Source organism: Phascolarctos cinereus, unplaced genomic scaffold (genome assembly GCF_003287225.1).
Source record: "Phascolarctos cinereus isolate Bilbo 61053 unplaced genomic scaffold, phaCin_HiC Scaffold_8;HRSCAF=390, whole genome shotgun sequence".
In the NCBI taxonomy this organism is placed as follows: domain Eukaryota; kingdom Metazoa; phylum Chordata; class Mammalia; order Diprotodontia; family Phascolarctidae; genus Phascolarctos; species Phascolarctos cinereus.
Window position 1 is genome coordinate 56,153,015 of NW_027556291.1, and position 6,473 is coordinate 56,159,487.

General features: G+C 42.1%; 1 long non-coding RNA gene across 2 annotated transcripts; it reads right to left on the reverse strand.

Annotated features, from left to right (window-relative positions):
- Window positions 1–294: 294 nt before the first annotated feature.
- LOC144455073 (uncharacterized) lies at window positions 295–6,053 on the reverse strand. 2 transcript variants are annotated; one of them, XR_013483731.1, is made up of 3 exons: window positions 5,597–6,053; window positions 1,572–1,743; window positions 295–328 (listed from the first exon to the last, which is right to left on the reverse strand). It is a non-coding gene; the product is annotated as an uncharacterized LOC144455073 (long non-coding RNA). The 2 variants fall into 2 exon arrangements; XR_013483730.1 differs by lacking the exon at window positions 295–328 and having other exon boundaries at window positions 1,184–1,743.
- Window positions 6,054–6,473: the final 420 nt, after the last annotated feature.

A 6,473-nucleotide genomic window follows, 5' to 3' on the forward strand; every position in this document is an offset into this window, starting at 1 on the left:
AGACAGTGTAGGTGGAGTTTACTTGTGTCCAATTATATGTTACAGATCTTAACCTTTTAGGAAAATATGGACTAGGTGGCCAACTTGTAAGGGTACAGGATATATTGGTACCGTTTGCTGCAGTTACAGTTAGATTAAAACTAGTTAAATTGACTCTCATTAGGGGAAATAGAGGGGCGTCCCAAACTTCTACGTTGAATGGGTATGACCAATTCATGATCTGGGTGTTGTTTTCACCAACGTAGATGGAATCAGTACGCGGTCCTTGCTGAGGAGTTCCCACTGGAATACCTGGAGTTAGCGTGTAGCAGGAAAACACTGTAAAACACTTAATTTCGCAAAAACATTTGGGTTAGTGGGACATGATACCACTTATCATCACCAGGGTATACTACTATGGCAGTATTAGTGTTTCCTTGTGCGATGAGCTCAGCTGGCCTTGGTCTATCAGATTGATGCTTCTTTATCCAAACTTTAGTACCAGGAATTGCCTTTTCTGGTATCCAGGAGATGTCACTATTATTAGAGCTCCCAAATCCCTGATCTCCTCTTTCTGTGGAGTCAGGAGACCCATTGATTTTCTGCCACGAACCATTTAAATAGGGTAATATCACTAGTTGACAAATTCTCTCACCAGTCTTACATTCAAAAGGTTCGCTTTCATGAGAGTTATGTAAACAAACTTTAATTTCTCCTCTATAGTCATTGTCTATGACTCCACCCAAGACATGGACTTGGTTGTTTAGGGCTAAACCAGATCTAGAGAACAATTGTCCATAGTGTCCTTCAGGGAGCTTAACTCCTACTCCTGTAGAACACAGTTGTTGGCCTAATGGAGGAATATGGACATCATGAATTACATATAGATCATACCCAGCGGAGCCTAAAGAGGCATGCCAGGGCTGCCTAGCATTCTCATGTAAAGTCCACCATTGAATGGTCAAGGGGGACGAAATTCTCCTTATTTGTAAATTAGGAGTCATCATTCTTGAAAGAGGAGTCCCACCCCCATCAGTCAGAGGCCTGTTATTTAATTGCTTTAAGGCCTCAAACAAATTTTCTTTCCATCTCTTCAAATCATGGTTCTCACTTAATTTCTTTAGTTTCTCCTTTAATAATCCGTTCATTCTTTCTATCAAACCAGCGGCTTGGGGATAATATGGTATATGGTAAATCCATTCTATATTATTATATTTACAATACTCATCTATATCCTTACCTTTAAAATGTGTACCATTATCACTCTGTATTTGTAGGGGGGTCCCATAATAAAGAGAAATAATATCTAGGGTTTACAAGTGTTTTTCTGGGTAGCCCGTTTATAGGGGCAGGCAACTAATACCCCAGAGTAGGTGTCCACACAAGTGCAGGCATATTGACACCCCTGACTAACAGGTAAGGGTCCAATATAGTCTATTTGCCAAATTTGAGCAGGTAAAGACCCTCTAGCCAATTCTCCAGTGATTTTCTTCGGCACAGGCCGATGAGCAAATAATTGACATTGTATGCAGTTTTGTACTATTTGCTTAAATAGATCCAGAGGTATGTTAATCCCTCTGTCTAATGCCCACCTGTAAGATGCAAGAGCGCCAAGATGTCCTGCGGTGATATGGACCCATTTTCCTAATTGTGTTTCGTTTTCCTTTCTGGGGGTGACCTTTAAAGCTTTTCCTTGAAGTTTGGATAATTCATCAGCACGGGCATTATACTCACGTTCCACAGAATCTTGATTCACATGGGCATCTACATGAAATACAGATACATTAGTACATTGACACCATTCCCATATTTGTTCCCATAATTCTTTTCCCCACACATCTTTGTCTCTAATTTTCCATTCGTGTTTCTTCCAAATTGGCATCCAAACTGCTAGGCCATTGGCTACGGCCCAGGAATCAGTATATATATGACATTGGCCACCTTGTTCCTTTTGAATTACTTGATAGACAGCCACTAATTCGGCCCATTGGCTACTCCGGCCTTCACCAGAGCTTTCCAAAATAGTATTGCATGAAGGGTTATAGGCTACAGCTTTCCAGCACCTTTTAGATCCTATATATTTAGCCGACCCATCCGTAAACCAGGCATGATTCTTTTGTTCAGGGGATAACAAATCATACCCGCTATTCCAAGAGACGGGCGATTGTTCATAAGTTTTTGGTATATCAACATCATTGGAATGTTTTGATAATTCTAATACCTTTTCATGCAAGGTGGAAACACCCGATCTGCCTGTCTTGACTCTATTTTGCAAATACCATTTCCATTTAATAATTGATGATTCTTGGGCATGTCCTATTTTATGTGAGGCGGGGGTCCCCATAATCCAACTCATAATGGGTATGGCTGGCCTCAATACAACTTCATGGTTTAAAGTTAAATGTTCTGTCTCTACCAGGGCCCAATATGCAGCCAATAATTGTTGTTCAAAAGGAGTATAATTTTGGCCAGCAGGTGGCAGTTTCCGCGACCAAAATCCTAAAGGAACATTCCTGCCCTGTTGTTTTTGCCATAAACTCCAATCAGCATATCCATGCAAAACTGTAACTTGCAATTCCATCGGCCCTGGCTGTACAGGCCAAAGATCCAGGGCAGTTTGAATAGCTATTTTGGCTTCCTCAAAGGCTTTCGATTCTGTTTCCCCCCATTCAAATGCATACTTTTTCCGGGTAACTTTATACAATGGCTTCAAAATCTGACCTAAATGAGGAATGTGATTCCTCCAGAAACCAAACAACCCAACGAACTTTTGAGCTTCTCTTTTGTCCCTAGGAGGTGAAAAATCTAATATTTTTTGCTTGGCCTTGGGGAGGATTTCTCTATGACCCTTATTCCAAATTATTCCTAAAAATTCACACTTTGAGCTGGACCTTGAATTTTATCAGGATTAATCTCCCATCCCTTCTCCTTCATATGTTCTATTAGTTGAGTTAATCTTTTCTCTACCACCTCTTTATTCTCTGCCTGTATTAAAATATCATCAATATAATGAGTTATTTTCACATCAGACCATTTCAACTCATCTAAATGCTCAGCTACAATTCGGTGGCAAATGGTTGGGCTATGTATATAGCCTTGTGGGAGTCGTGTAAAGGTATATTGCCTGCCTTGCCATGTGAATGCAAACTGATCCCATTGTTTGGGGTCTATGGGTATAGTGAAAAAAGCATTAGCCAGATCTATTACCGCATACCAGAAACCTTTATAGGCTTGTATATCTCAATTAAGGATATTGTATCCGGTACAGCGGCGTGTAGAGGTGGAGTAAATTTATTGAGTTGTCTATAATCCACTGTCATTCTCCATGAGCCATCAGATTTTCTAACTGGCCAAACTGGGTTATTCCATGCAGTAGTGGTCGGGATCATTACCCCAGCTTGTACATATTCCTGTATAGTTTTAGTAATTTCTGCTATTCCTCCAGGAATTCTATATTGTTTGAGATTTACTATCTGGGATGGAGTAGGTAATATGACAGGGGGTATTCTCAACTTCCCTACTATAGCGCATATTTGAAGGGAGCGGGCAGCGAATTGATACTTTCCGTCTGGTAAATATAAAGTCATTCCTTTTAATATATCTATCCCTACAATATATTCTGGTATAGGAACTACAACCACGGTATATTCTCTTTTAGAAAAGTTGCCAATTTTCATTTCTAGTTGAACTTGTTTAGCAGGGATTTCATCGCCCCCTAATCCAGATATAGTTATAGGTATTCCTTTTTTAAACTTTGAAGGATTTCCATATATTAACGTGGCCTCCGCCCCCGTGTCCACTAGGGCATTTGCCTTGGTGGTTGAACCATTCCTCCAAAAAATAGTTATTGGAACATGAGGCCGATAATCAGTATGCAAAGCATGGACACGAAGGGTTTGGCCTTTTTCCTAGTCCCCTTTAAAATGGTCCAATGAGGGGTATAGTGAGGGAGGAGCACTGGGAGTAACAGCATTCAAAGCCGAAACTTGACCAGCGTTTTTCACTTTTTTCTTATACAACTGGGCTAGTTCGGAAGTGGGAATTCCATCTATCTCTTCCCTATTTACTCCAGCCTTCAGAAGGGCTGAGAATAGCTCCCTCCGGGTTAGTCTGTTCTGTGAACTAGATCGGGGCTTTCCCCAGTCTCTGGAAGCAGTTTCTCCCACATCCCTAAATTCCCCAAGATCTCCCAGTTGGGACAGTTTGTCAATTACTTGTCCTAAAGATTCTCCCGTGGCTGCTACTAATAAAGTCAGAATCAGATGTTTATATGTCGCAGGGGCGGTTTTAACAACGGGGGCCCGATGTACAGCAATCACAGGGGTATCAGTGTAGGTATCAGCTTCTCCTACTACAACCGCAGTTTTCATAACTTCTTCCTTTAGTTTTTGAATCCCATCCTTAAGAGTATACCACGGGCGGGCGGCATTTGGCCACATAGAGGAATCGGGATACTGGGTCCTCATCCTTGAGCTACTAGCTCTAAAATTGTGGTGTTTGCACCATTACTATTGAGTGCTACCTGGCCGTGATCACGAAATGCCTGTTGTACAAAGGGATTGGAGGTCAGGCTTAAAAATTTTAAACAGTCCTTAGGATCTAACCACACTCCTCCTGCTCCCCCATCACTCAATCTTACAAGCCAGGAGATTGCAGGTTCTCCCGACCGCTGTGAGAACCTACTAAGCAAATCCGTAATTTCTCTTTGGGAGTAATCTTCCGTAATTTCAGTCACCCTGGGTGGGTTAGTTCCCTCCTTTTCGGCTTTTCTCCTAACTATCGGCCGAGCTTCCCCCTCCTTAACGTCCGGAATTTCCTCCTCTATCACTTCTTCCCACCCGTCGTCATCCTCATCCCAAATATCGCCGTCCCAAGTATCAGGGTCCCAATTCATATTTGCTGCGGCGATTACAGCATGCACTTTCCTTTTATTCACTTTTCCTCGCCTATTTCTATATTTATACTGTGCCACCCGAACAGCAGCCTTCTCGGCTACATTTTGATAATTCCTAGCTTGATCCCCTAATATAAAATTCTGGCACTGCAGCATAGACAATCGACCCTGCAATTCAGACATTTCTTTCTCCATTTGTGCTTTCTCTTCCTCCTTCCTGTCTAACTCCAAACACACTGTCCTATATGCAGTCAGAAGAGCCCACCCTCTTCGGCATACTCCACTCATTTCTTTCCCCTTTTCAATTGGAATATTAGATAAACATGCAGTCAACTGTGAGGGCCTTCCGTTCCTCACCCTGCTCCCCCAATCCTCACTAGGTCCTGTACACTGTGACCAGGTTTTTGCGAGCGAGGAAAACGGAGGGTCCTCCCAACCGGGGACCTCTACCAGCCCGGGGCTCAACATTTCTCTTAAAGAAAGGCAATTTATACAGCGAATCCTGTTCGTGACGCCAATTTTGTATTAATAGGATTTAGTGAGGTTCGATTCGCTCCTATAAATGACACTCTCCAATGCACCAGAAAATAATAGGAAATAGATAATTTATTTAGAAGAAGCAAAGCACAGATAGTTTGAATTTGCATAGAAAGCATAAATAATAAGAACAATCAATAATATAGCACCGATCAAGAGAGTCGGTAATGGAAGAGAATACATCACCAATTCAAGGGAACCTCCAAAATCAATCAACGGCTGGGAGCCCCGTTGCAGCCAGTACAAACTTGAATTGTGTAAAGATTTTCCCGGGCGAAGCGTCCTTCCCGCGGGTGAGGCTCAGCGGGCTTACAGGACGCAGTGTTTTTATATTGTTCTAAACAAAGAAGGCTTGGGGCCAAGAAGCCCTTTTTGATGCTTGCGCTATTCATGGTTTGTCCAATACACATCTGACCTTAGCCACGCTCCCATCCGCCTGAGGCTTGGTATTTTGTTTTTTGATAACATCACGTCTCACAAGGAGAGGAGCCAACCCTCCATGTCAACGTGACCTAGGAATGGCTAGTTCCTGGAATGCTAGGCCAAGAACACTCAGGAGATATGGAACGGTCATGACCGAGATTTGAACTGAACCTATTTATTTGAGTGATCTTATTAATTTAAAGGGGAATTTCCAATTTCCATTTCAGTGGGTAAATTCATCCCATTCACAGTCTAAGATATAATTTCTTGTTGTGTATTTCCCTCCATCCTATTTTTCCTCACTGTCCTTCTGACCCTATTTACCCTATCCCTCCTCACTCTAATTTCCTTCTCCCCTTTACTTTGCCCTCCTATTCCTTAATCTACCCACCCCTCTAAGAGTCCCTCCTTTATCCTCTTCCCCCCCTTCACCTCAATCTACCTATCTTTTTAAGAATTTCATCCTTAACCCCTCTCCTGATTCGTCATCTACATACCCTTCTAAAAGTCCTGCCCTTATCCTATCTCTTCACCATCTCATTTCTTTCTGCATTTGGAAGACTTTTATATGCTTCTAGATGGATATGTTCTTATTTTAACCCATTTCTGAGGAGAGTAAGGTTCCAGTACTACCAGTGAC